General features: G+C 39.2%; 1 protein-coding gene across 4 annotated transcripts in view; it reads left to right on the top strand.

Annotated features, from left to right (window-relative positions):
* Positions 1 to 13,514, top strand: part of OPHN1 (oligophrenin 1) — an 838,177-nt gene that overhangs the window by 466,701 nt on the left and 357,962 nt on the right. For all 4 annotated transcript variants that reach the window (XM_037821168.1, XM_037821167.1, XM_037821165.1 and 1 more), the window contains 2 exons: positions 12,013 to 12,178; positions 13,233 to 13,283. The gene's annotated coding sequence lies outside the window, so the exon portion shown is untranslated. The remainder of the gene's footprint in view (positions 1 to 12,012; positions 12,179 to 13,232; positions 13,284 to 13,514) is intronic.

Raw genomic sequence — 13,514 nt, 5'->3', positions numbered from 1 at the left:
AGAAATAGAAAACCTCAACAAACAAATCACAAGCAAAAAGATCTAATCAGTCATCAAAAATCTACCTATGAATAAATGCTCTTGGCCAGATAGCTTCACAGGGGAATTTTACCAAACTTCCCCTAAAAAATTGACACCATTTCTGCTCAAACACTCAAAAAATTGAAGAAAAAGGAACACAACCTAACTCATTTTATGAAGCTAATATCACTCTAATACCAAAACCAGATAAAGATACTACTAGAAAGAAAAACTACAGGCCAATCTCCCTAACGAATATAGATTCAAAAATTCTCAGCAAAATACTTGCAAATAGATTCCAAAGACACATTAAAAGAATCACATACCACGACCAAGTGGGGATCATTCCAGGCATGCAAGGGTGGTTCAACATAAAAAAAAAAATCAATCAATGTAATACAACTCATTAACAAATCAAAAGGGAAAAATCAAATGATCATCTCAATAGATGCTGAAGAAGCATTTGACAAAATTCAGCATCCATTTTTTTTATGAAATTACTTCAAAAGGTAGGAATTGAAAGGAAACTTCCTGAATATGATAAAGGGCATACATGAAAAACCCAGAGGCAGCATAGTACTCAATGGTGAGAGACTGAAAGCCTTCCCCCTATGATTGGGAATGAGACAAAGATGGTCACTGTCACAACTATTTATTCAACATTGTGCTAGGAGTTCTAGCCAAGCAATCCAGCAAGATGAAGAAATGAATGGAATCCAGATTGGAAAGGAAGAAGTAAAACTGTCATTATTTGCAGATCATATGATCATATATTTGGAAAATCCTGAGAAACTGATGACAAAGCTACTTAGCTAATAAACAAATTCATCAAAGTGGTGGGATACCAGATTAATGCACATAAGTCAGTAATGTTCCCATATACTAGAAATGACCTGACTGAAGAGACACTTAAGAAAAAAATTCTATTCACAATAGTAACTAAAAAAAATCAAGTACCTAGGAATAACCTAAACCAAGGACATAAAAGACCTCTACACAGAAAATTACAAAACTTTATTAAAAGAAACCAAAGAGGATCTAAATAGGTGGAAAGATGTTCCTTGTTCATGGATAGGAAGGCTAAATGCCATTTAGTTGTCAATTCTACCCAAAATGATCTAGAGAGTAATGCATTTCCAATCAAAATTCCAACAATCTACTTTGCAGACTTGGAAAAGCTAGTTATCAAATTTATTTGGAAGAGATAAGAGCCTTGAATTGCCAAAAACATTCTACAAAAGAAGAAACAAGTGGGAGGATTTACTTTATCTGACTTTAAAGGCTACTATAAAGCCACAGTGGTCAAAACAGCATGATACTGGCACAAAGGTATACATATTGACCACTGGAATTGAAATGAGGGTTCAGAAATAGATCCCCAGATGTATGGTTGACTGATTTTTGATTAGGCTCCCAAATCCACTGAATTGGGACAGAATATTCTCTTCCACAAATGGGGTTGGTAGAACTGTATATCCATATCCAAAAATATCCGTATCCAAAAGAATGAAAGAGACCCCTACTTCACACTCTATACAAAACTTAACTCAAATTATATCAAAGACTTCAGTATAAGAGACAGTATCATAAAACTCCTTGAAGATAATATAGGAAAACATCTTCAAGACCTGGTAATAGGAGGTAGCTTCTTAGACCTTCACCCAAAGCACAAGCAACAAAAGAAAAAAAAAAAAAATAGATAAATGGGAGCTCCTCAATATCAAAAGCTTCTGCACCTAAAAGGACCTTGTCAAAAAGGTGAAGAGTCAGCCACCTCAATGGGAGAAAATATTTGGAAACCATATAACTGATAAAAGACTGATATTCAGCATATATAAAGAAGTCCTACAACTCAACAACAGTAGTACATAGAGCACAATTATAAAATGGGCAAAAGATATGAAAAGACATTTTTCCAAAGAGGAAATACAAATGGCTAAAAATCACATGAAAAAATGTTCATCTTCACTAGCTTTTAGGGAAATGCAAATCAAAACCACAATGAGATGATATCTCACACCTAGAAGAATGGCTGCCATTAAGCAAACAGGATGTGGCAAAATTGGAACTCTTATTCATTGGGAATGTATAATGGTACAGCCATTGTGGAAGACAGTCTGATTGTTCCTCAGAAAACTAGATATCAAGTTACCCTTTGATCTGCCAATTCCACTTCTTGGTATATACCCAGAAGATCTGAAAGCAGTGACACAGCCGTTTGCCCACTGACATTCATAATGGCATTGTTCACAATTTCCAAGAGGTGGAAACAACCCAAGTGTCCTTCAACAAACAAGTGGATTAACAAAGTGTGGTATATACATATGATGGAATTCTGTGCAGCAGTAAGAAGGAATGAGATCCTGAAACATGACAACATGGATGAACCTTGAAGACATAATGCTGAGTGAAATAAGACAGACACAATAGGACAGACAGTGTATGTTATCACTAATATGAACTCCCTGAACAATGTAAAATCAGTGTCTTATAATGTAGAGTATAGGGGAAATCGAGATAGTCAGAAGCTAGTGAAACGGGAATGATCACCTAATATACACAGGCATGTTAATGAGGGTGAACCAAAAGGTATGGGAATGGACGGAAGTAATAATAGTTCTTTAATGGGATTTTAAGTATCAGTGCCACATTTACGGCAAATATGATTGAAAAGGCTTGTTTAAAGGTATGTATCCCACAAGTGCTTGCATGATCTACTTCTTTGGCATGACATTGTTACAAAGAGTTAAAAATAGAATAGTATATGGTAAAACTACATATTACATATGATAAACTATATTTAATAGGCATACCTTACCAGTACCACACCAGTACTAGGGATAAATAACTAGGGGCTGACAAAAGCTTTGGAGCTTTTTGGTTTATGATAACTGTTTAAAATCAAGACTGATGATGACTGTACAACTAAGTGAAGATAATGTGAGACATTGATTGTTTATCTTGGACAGAATATATTTTATGTGAAATTAGGAACCACCTACTTAATAAGTCATGCCTTCAATCTTAAGCCTTGCTCTTGTGAAACTTATGGCTGTAGAGGGGAGGCTAAGCCTAGGTATAGTTATGCCTAAGAGGTACCTCCGGAGAGCCTCTTTTGTTGCTCAGATGTGACCTTTCTCTCTCTAAGCCCAACTCTGCAAATAAATGCGTTATACTACCCCCTATGTGCGACATGATTCTCAGGGGAGTAAATCTCCCTAGTGATGTGGGACACGACTCCCATGAATGAGCCTGGCCCTGGCATTGAGGGATTGAGAATGCCTTCTTGACCAAAAAGGGGAAACTAAAGACAGCAAAATAAAGTTCCGGTGGCTAAGAGATTTCAACAGAGTTGAGAGGCTATCCTGGATGTTACTCTTATGCCAGCCCCAGCTAGATATCTCAAATGGCCACAGTATGCCAAGCCCTAACCAACAGTATTCCTGAAAATACAAAGAATACCTAGGTCCCTATCTGAGACTCTATAAAATCTTCACTCACTAAGTTTACTTTTGAGAAACTTAAATCCCCCAGTGGGTTCCTATGTCAGATAAGTCCGTAAACTCGGAGACAACAGCCTCTCCGAGAACATCAACCAGGTGCATCCCTCTTCCCCATAATGTTGACAGCCCTTTTCAATATGAACAAGTTAGGCTGGTTCACTGCCCAGATATCTCTGAAGATTGAGACAGTGATCAAATGAGAGAGAGGGGTCGCAACTGACAAGATAGGATTTAATAAAGGATTATGAATACTGAGTCTTTATATAAATATTTTTTAGTTTCTAGAGTACTAGAATAGCTAGAATATAATAACTGACATGGCAGAACTGTAACATATAGCATGCTCAAAATTTGCTCTATAGCTATTTGTTAAATTATACTTTGAAAGTTATCACGTTTATGTATCTTATATTTCACAATAAGGAAATAACTGGAATTGTGGAACTGTAACCTTTAACATTCTTTGAATTTTCCCTATAACTACTTGTTAAATCATACTTTGAAAGTTACCACCTTTCTGAATATATGTTATGCTTTACTCTCACAGCCCAAGAGGGCTTTTGTTGCCAAAGGACTAAAGAAAGCACCGGACGTGTTCTGAGACATGAGTCTTTATTATGGGGCTTACCTACTGGGTGGGGAAGTCGAGTCACATTGCCCTGAAATCAGGAGCTGCTCTGAATGGCGCGAGTTCAGAGCTCAATGTGGAAATAGTCCGCCCTTTGGGGGGCTGAATAAGCTGGTTTATAAGGGCTTGACATTCCAATGGGTATTTAAGAGCATAAGGCTGGGACTGGGGTCGTGCAAAGTACCTCCCCTCCTCCTTGTTGTAATCAACAGGGAGGAGGGGAGGATTATAGAGATAACAGTATCTCAGGGAGTCTCAGGGAGGTGGTAATTTTGGGTATAGATTACATTTAGCACCTGATATTACAAGGAGAATAGGTCAAACCTTAACTGTCCTAAGTCAAGCAAACTGCTGTGTGCAGTCTTCAAGACACTTGGGGCCCTGGGGCTCCCACATTCACAATAAAGAAATAACTGAAATGGTGAAACTGTAACCCACAACATTCTTTGAAATTTGCTCTCTAGCTACTTGTTAAATCATACTTTGAAAGTTATCACTTTTTTTATTGTTGTATTTCACAATAAAAAATGTAAAAAAAAAGTTTTCTGACTTCTTCCTTTGGTTCTAGAGTATAGGAAAGAAAAAATGAGTCCAAGAGGGAAAATAAACATGAGACAGCAAGGAGTTGGTAAAGGTGTGGTTGGTACACAAAATGTTTCCCATGCATCCTTACACACTTGCTGGAGCAGCATCATAGATATGACTCCAAACTTTCTAGAGACCAACAAAAATAGGAAAACCTCACTGGTTATATAATTCCAAGTTCTGCAAGTAAAAACATGCCAGTTGCTCAGGTAAAGCACAACTCCTGGTGTTGAGACCAGGAAAAAATTTGTCCCGTGGATTGTTTCATATGACAACCTCAACATTGTCTCAGAGCACAATTTAGAGAAAGCCATTCTGTGGGATTCCAATACGATTTCAGCTAAATAATTTACTCTATGAATTCTCTGCCTTGATTCATGGATCTGTGTAATCAGAAGTAAGTTATTTAACCTCTTCGCACCTTGGTTTCCATATCTATGAAGTGGGAGAAGCAGCTTACCCCACAGCATTACTGCTAAAGTTAACAGGAATGATGAAATGACTAGCATATTATCAACATTCAAAATATGTTAATTCCCTCCCCCGTCCCTCCCCTTAAGATTTACCTCTTCTGGGAAATAGGGAAGAAAAGCCAGACTTCTATGTAGACATCTGCTTTAGTTTATAAATCATTTATAGACCTTCAAATCATTCCGGTGGAGAGTTGGTTAACTCAGTTTATATACCTCACAGTCAAGTTTGTCTTGCCTGTGGCCAAGCTTTGAGGTCTGCCAGATCTTATCAGTTCAGTACACACAGTAACTTAATCCTCTCTATCAGTTCCCCCTTCACCACCTTCTTCTGCTGCAAAGTTAAATCCTCCCTCCCCTTCCCCCACAACCCCGCCCCCACTGCTGATGGCAGCTGCTCTGATCTAATGGTCTTAGTTAATGTAAGCACTGATCTGACTTTCCCTTTTTGGTATCAGCCAGACTGTCAAAATCTGAGCCAAAACACTGCCTGGCTTTCCTTTCTCCCCTAAATCAGTTAGCAACAGGCTGGGTATTATGCCGCTTTTTTCAAAGTCCATATCTCTGGCCTTGGCTACTGAAAGCAGAACAGAGGTATTTTTGGTCTTGGGGGAGAAATAACCAATCCTCTGTTGCAGTTGTCTCTTTGAACCTTGCTCACCTTTACCTCTTCATCCCTGATTTCCCACCTCCCTCCCCATTTTTGCCTGCTGCTCCATGATAGATTCCACGGCATCAAGAGTACACTTACGAGTTAAGCAAAAGCTAAAGTTATGAATTAAGCAACATCTCTGACCCTGAACTATAACTTATAGTTCTTAGCCATGGTGCTGGCCAGCAGGCTGAATGGCAGTGTCAGAGCTTGCAGGACATACAAAAACAGGCAGTGGATGAGCTTTGTTCCACAGGCCATAGTTTCCAAGCCCTGATCTAAGTCTCAAGAGGGCAAAGACCTTGTACGTGAGTCACCTCAACTGACCTACTCCTCATCTTTCAGCCATTACTCCATTTCAGCTCGTTGTTCAGGGCTTTGCCTGCTATCCTGCACAGGCCTCATTGCTTTCATGACCCAAATGTACCAGGGTCCCGCCCCCCATCTTCACCACTTGCATTAATCCAACATTTTCAGTGGATTTGATAGTCTCCACATTTTTTTCAGCAGTTAAAAATAACAAAAGCAAGGTGCATGTCAAATTACTTCATTCCTTGGCAGTGAACTTTACAATAAAATTGATAATTTCAGTGACAGAATTTTTATTATTTTTCACCTGATGATTGTTCCCTCACACCCTCCATGTTTACTTTTATGGTTTCTCTTTTTATTATGTTTGAGGAAACTAACCTTTACCAACGGCCATCTGGATGCTTTCTCTGTTTCTCTTGCATCTAATCATTGTGACAAGCTTGTGAGGTAGGTTTTGGTCTCCTCATTTCACAAATGGAGAAACTGAGACTCAGAGATGTGAAACAACTTGCCAAAAGTCGCCCAGATTGTAAGAAACAGAGATGGGGCCTGAACCTAGACTGCTGACTCCAATATCAGGGCTCTTTCCTTTATGCCACATTTTTATTTCTTCATCTGCTTTAGCCACCCTCCCTCTTATATTTTTCTAAGTAGCATTCACTTGCTGGGGGCCAAATTATTCAAGCCTATCTTCCTGCCTTCATTTGATGTTACTGCCTCTTACCAGGCCAGGCTTTGGAAGGGGCATGTGTGTAGCTTCCACAGAGGGATTTAGGACTTTCTTTAGAGGGGAGTGGAGAAGGAGGAACACTATATCCCATCTGTTTTACCTGTATTTATTCATTTATTCAGTCATATTGTTAGGAATGGAGATAAAAAAATGAAACGACTCCAAGGGTTCATAATGAGGCTGAACACGTAAGCAGCCAATCCCAGTCTAGTGTGATCCATGTTCCAATAGGGATGAGAATGAATTCCAGGAGGAACATGGGGCAAGTAGCCTTTCACTCTTCCTGAGGTTCTGAGATGAAAGTGGAGAGCAATTTACAGACTGGGATCCCCATGGCATATGGATTTAGGAGGCTTTTTAACTCCTGTCCTCTGTCTTGACTTAAGAGAAGAGACTGTATTCTTGTGATGTGCTCCTGGGCTTGGAGAAAAAGATGCTTGTAAGGCCTTACTCAATCGTAGGGTCATCAGTTCTCCACTGGGGTGATTAATGCTATGAGTGGCATTTACATCTGCTCTAAAAAGTTTAGGAACAGATTTGCTCTTGCAGTAATAGGCCATGCTGGCCATTATCCACATTTTCTTGTTTGGACTCATTATACTTTAGTAATCTACTGTGCTTGGTTTTTATTCTCTACCTTTCCCCAACTCCAAATTGTTCCACAAGGATAATTAATGGCTAAGGAAATAGGGAGGTTTTAAAAAGTGAGCATGGAAGAGTGTAATAGAAAGGGATAATTCTAGAAGACAGAGAATCTACAAGAGGGAACAATCTCCCCCTACTGTGTACACTCAGATTGGTTACAGGTGAATATAAGAAAAGGAGGACGAAAGTTGTTTAAGGTTAAAAACTGGTAACAGCCAAGTCCTAAGAAATCTGTGAATACTAATATCCTTTTGCCTATGGTCATTTTAGAATGGGGAAGCAGAGAACAAGTTGGGCTAGAGGGGAAAATAAAATTTGTAGTAAAAGTCAGGTTGTGGAGCAAGATTAAAAAGAAATAAAAAGGAAGTACAGGTTTGTAGCAAGACCATAGACTCAAGAGTTAGTAAACAGCTTAGCGGTTAAAATTCCAGACTCTGGAGTCTCCCGGATGTGAGCTTGATCCTGGCTGTACGTCTTCCTAGCTATGGGAACTTGGGAAAGTCACAACCCCTCTTACTTTCTTTTTCTCATTTATCCATTGAGAATAGTAATTGTGCCCATGAAATTGTTGCAACAATAAAATGAGGTAATAAATATAAAGGGTATATCATTAAATGCCAGGTACATTGTAAGTACTCCGTAAATGGTATGATCCTTTTGCTTTTATGGGGCACTACTTATTAGCAACATGATCTTAGCTAAGACAACTTTGCTTTGAGCCAGTTTTCTCAGATGTAAGTGGGTGCAATACCTTCATTGTAGGCATGGTTTTTTGTAAGGATTAAGTGAGAATAGGTATACTATTCTCTGGTATACAGTAGAGGTTCAAGAAATGGTAGTGCTACTATGTAACAATCACTCAGGAAATGGCAGGCATGGGAAATGGAAATGTTTACTCTTTGTATTATGGAGTTTTAAGAAGACTTAAGCCTAAAATATAAATGGTATAAAAGAGCTCAGAGCTACTCTTTGTACCCTAAACCTCTCTCTACTCATGCCAAACATCCATAAAGAGGCAGAGCTATTGCTGAGAGGAATGAGCAAGGAAGGATTCTTGGTCATCCGTTAAGGTCCAGCTCAACTCCCATTCCTTCCTTAAGCATTCTGACAGTCTTGCCCCAGGGAACTCTCCCTTACCTTACTTCTTTTGACATCCAGGTTTGGCCATCTAATGTGGGTGCTAAATTATACTGTTCACACTTACTTCCTGTGAACGTGATTTTACAAATCAGTTTAAGTCCCTGGAAGGCAGGGTCTATGTCAGATCATTTGTGGGCATTCCTTATATGATCATAATGCTGGGCATAAAAAGTCCTCAAGAAACACCTGGTATATCAAACACCTTTCAATTTAGCTCTCAGAATCGCTCTGAAGTTTGGTGATATCATGTTTGTGTTGCAGATGGCATGGAAGAGGACATAAGCCTTTCCCATTTTCCTTCTAGTAGACTGAACTATTTAAAAGGATGTTTTTCTTTACTCAACAAGTATTTATTGAATACCTCCTGAATCTTGCTCTTAAGTCGCTCCCATTGTAATAGAATTACAGGGAGTAGAATGTAGGGAAAACAGAGCTACCATAACAAACCACCTTGATACAGGGATAATGACATTTGTTTTCCAAGGTCCTGGTTTGATGTTCATTTGAATGTAGCTGTAACTTGGAAAAGAATGTGATTCATATTTGAGGGGTATCCTCTGGTTTGCTCATCAAGGGAAGTGATAGCTCTAGTAGGGATATGGCTTCAGGTAGAAATATGTTCTGGCTTTGGTAATGCAGCATATCCTCGTCAGACTCCCTACTCCAGTGACCAGAAGAAATAGAACAGTATTGTAGGGTCTGGTTTGCTGTGAACTGCAGTGAGGAAGCAGTTTGGTTTGGCCTAATGGAGCTTTAAAAATACCTATGCCCAGGTCCCACCCCAGTCAAGTAAACTAGGATTTCTGCTTTGCGTATTTTTAACATTCCTAGGATGTTCCTAATGTGTAGTCAGGGTTGAACCACTAGTAGTTGGAAATACATGGGCTTCAGGAATCAGGTGCACCTGGATCAATTGCAGATTAACTAGGAAGTTACTTCCCCTCCCTGAGCCTCTGTTTCCTCAACTGTAGAACAGGGGTAATACTTTCTATTTTGCAGGGGTATAGCTAATGTTAAATAAGAGAAAGTACGTAAAGCACCTAGTAAAGTATCACAGTGTCTGGAACAAAGCAAGCGTTCAGTAAAAAGGTAGCTAATATTTTTTACCATTATTATTTAATACCATTGCCATTACTATTATTTATAATTTTTATATTACTAATAACAAAACAACAGACACTGAGAAGAATAGTGGATGGGGAAACAGAAGATATGGGTTTCAATCCTTGCTCTACCACTTGTCTAACAATATGAGTGTGAGTGAGTCAGTTTATCTGTCTGAAACTGTTTCCTTCCCTGGAAAATGGGGGTAAGACCTATCTACTCTTCCCTCCTTTCCTCCCTCCCAAGCTTATTGTGAACATCAAATGGTTATCATCAGGAGAGTGCTTTGAAAAGTATCAAGTGTGTTAGAAGAATAGGATTATTATCATAGTGATCATTTTTCTGCTGCAATTCTGTGTACCCAGCCTGGTGCCAAGGAGAGTTGTATGTCTGGAAGTGTAAGGTGCAGTCAACATGCAGAATCAAAATTTATATCTGTACCCTGTATTATCTTTTTTTTCTTTTTCATATGTGTCACACTCACCAGAATGGCTAGCAAACTCCACAAGGCAATATATAAGCACTTCATGTGCATTTGCATGGATAGAAATTTTGTATGCCAGCTAGAGTGGTTAGAGGGGTGAGATTTGAGCTGGGCCTTAAGGGGTGGTTACAAGACTTGAGAACAGGGCTCCATATCGTGTGAGAAGCAGGGAAGAGTCTAATCTTATTGACCCCTGCTGTATGCTAGGTACTTTCTATAGGCTATTTAACTTAGTCCTTACAACCACCATGTAAGGAGGGATTATTATACCCATTTCCAAGATGAGGAAACTGATAGTCAAAGAGGTGAAGAATCCCACAGCTGGAAAGTAGGCCCCATAGTCAGAGCTGTCCAACTACAGATTCTGTATTCTTTCCATTATACCAACTTTCTCACCTGGAAGTGACAGTCAAGGACATGCTTTGACAGGACAGTGAGGAAACCAGTTTGAACAGAGTAGATCTTGTACTTAAAGTCCATAGATAGGGTCTCAGAAGATGATTTGGGATCAGCTCATAGAGGGCCTTGAATTTAAGCTAAAGAGTTTGGACTTTATCCTATGTATTTTATGTTCACTGGAAAAGTCTTTAAGGAGAGGAATAACAGAATAAAAATGCTTTAAGTAAATCTTATGATAGTATTGTATGGATTGAATTTAATATTTTTTTACATTTACCTTAAACATTTTTGTAGGAAAAAAATGGAAAGAATAAGAAGATCTAACAATCTTGGATAGTTAGTTGCACATACTTGTATTTCAGTATGTTCTTCATCAGGCCATACTGAAAAGTACTCACTGTGAACTTTTTTTTCCTGTTTAATATTAATTCATATGCATTTTTTTGTTTTGACCTGGTCCAAATCCTTTTCAGTTTATGTATTATAGGTACTGAATAAATATTTGTAAGAATTGAATAGCTTGTTTAAGCTTTGTGGTTGGGTCCAACTTTTTGCTGTTAAATGTATGTTCTTGTGGCAATTGCTTTTTCTTATGTTTTTTTTCTCTCTTTGGTTAAATTCCTTGGGGCATGCCCCTCAAAATGGACTTACTGGATCAACAAGTATGCACTGTCTCATATGTATGATTATGCATTCCATCCACATTGTGTCAGAATACTTGATGGCTATCTAGATAGAATAAGTCCAGTTTACAGTATCACCAGCAATGTGTGTTTGCACCTGTTTCTCTATAGTCCTGCCAGAACCATTTTTTTAAAAATTGTTTTAATTTATTTTTTACTGAATGACTTGGAAAATAGAAAGATGGGCATAGGAAAACAAGTTAGGATATTGCTATGATAGTAAAGGCCTAATGAGAAGGAACTGGATTACGGTGGTAGCCAAGGCAATTTAATAAAATTAAATTCATCATCCTGCATGTACTAACTATCTGCTTTATGTATTAAACCCATTAGTACATAATTTAATCCTCTCATTAATTTTGTATGATAATGTATCATTGATCTTGATTTTACAGCTGAAGAAATAGACTTAGCAAATTGGTGTGACACATCCAAGGTCACACAAATAGGAAGTTCCAGAGCTGGGGTTCAAACATAGGCTCTCTGAAGAGACAGCTGCTAGAGAAATTACTAAATAAAAAGCCAGAATTGTTGATGACCAAGAAGACATGGGGGCCAAGGGAGGTGGCTCTGATAACTCCAGTATTGGATGCCTGCTCATGAGATGTGCCTTGTTGGGTTAACCATCCAAGTTCTGGTGTCATTCTCTCTTCCAGGGGACTTGGACAGTTTCAGCAAAGTGCGGCCTCCTGGAGAAAAGCCCACCATCATCCATCCCCCAGTGAGGCCTCCAGACCCTCCCTCCCGCACAGTTACTCCCCAAAAGCCAGAACCAAAGTCAGATATTGTAGCTGGCAATTCAGAGGAGATCTCATCATCCGTGTAAGTAGACTTGTTCCTCATCCTTGATCTAATCATAAAAGGCCTGTCTTAGGCAACTGAGAACACTTTCAGGACCACCATGTATGGTTGTGAAGGCTGTACAGTACATACCCCCAGGGCTGTCATTCCCATCTTAGTCTAGGGTAATATCACAGGCCACCCGTATTTGGAGGGTTTCACCCAAGTCTGAGTGATTTGCCTAAAGTTGAAGACTTTGAATCTTAGAACCTACTAGGAGACCCATTTTCTTAGCCACCCTGAATTTTGTAGAGTGATCTGATGACCCTTTGATTTTATGCTTTCTTGGCCATAGAAATTTTGTTCTCATTTTCTTGTTATTGCTCCTGGTTTTGAAAGTAATTTAATGAACAGACTTATTCATTATATTTGTGCCTTGAGACTTTTTTTGTAAGCAAAGGGTATGATTTGTAAAAATCTTCCAAAATGACTCAGGTTCTCCAGAGACCTTCTTGCAGGGTAGGAGCTGAGCTTCCAGGGAAGAAGCATTAGTATGGGGTAGCAGCAGCTCTTAGGAGCCAGCCTTGCCTGGACAAAACTAAACTGGCTGGCCTTTTCTGAGCCAGTCACTGGAAACTCTCTCACTATACTTCCTCCTGATCTTCCTGTTTTACTTACTTTTCTTGTTTTCCCTAACTGTAAAATGGGAGGAAGGAAGAAAAACAAAGCCTCTACAGTTTTGACTAATTAGCTAAGTACATTTTTTAAATACCAAAAATTATGCTTAGAAACTAAGGATCTGTTTCACTTATTTTCTCCAAGGAAAGCCTGAGTAGGCAACAGACTTAGACCATTCTGTACCCATAGGAGTAAAGGGAGATAGTAATGGTCTTGGAGGTACCTATGGACTCTGGGCCATTTCATATCCACCTACCTGGGTTTCTCCTAAGACCCAGACCGAGGCCCTTTGCCAGCAAAGGCAGGGCCTGGCATGAGTAGCCCATCTGGTTCAGAGTCTCCTATCTCTTCCATTGGCCATTAGTTCTCACATCTATTCCACAACAACTCATGGGACTTGGTTGGCTTCTGTTTGCAGGGTGGCTTCCAGGACCAGATTCTTTGAAACAGCTTCCCGGAAAACAGGAAGGTAAGAGATATAGGCAACAGAAGAGAAACCAAATCAATTTTTAATAAATGCATCTTAAACACCACATTTGCTCTTACTCTCACATTCTCTTTTTCTGTTGTTCTCTCTCTGTCTCTCTGTTTGTCACTGTTTGCCTCTGTCTCTCTCTCGCTCTGCCTTTTTTTCTCTTTCTGTTTCTCACCCTGTGTCTCTGTACTTGTGTGTTTCTCTGCTTTTCTGTGTCTGTCTCCC

Source organism: Choloepus didactylus, chromosome X (assembly GCF_015220235.1).
Source record: "Choloepus didactylus isolate mChoDid1 chromosome X, mChoDid1.pri, whole genome shotgun sequence".
Taxonomy (NCBI): domain Eukaryota; kingdom Metazoa; phylum Chordata; class Mammalia; order Pilosa; family Megalonychidae; genus Choloepus; species Choloepus didactylus.
The sequence above is the reverse complement of the archived record's forward strand: the minus strand, read 5'-3'. Positions and strand labels throughout refer to the sequence as shown.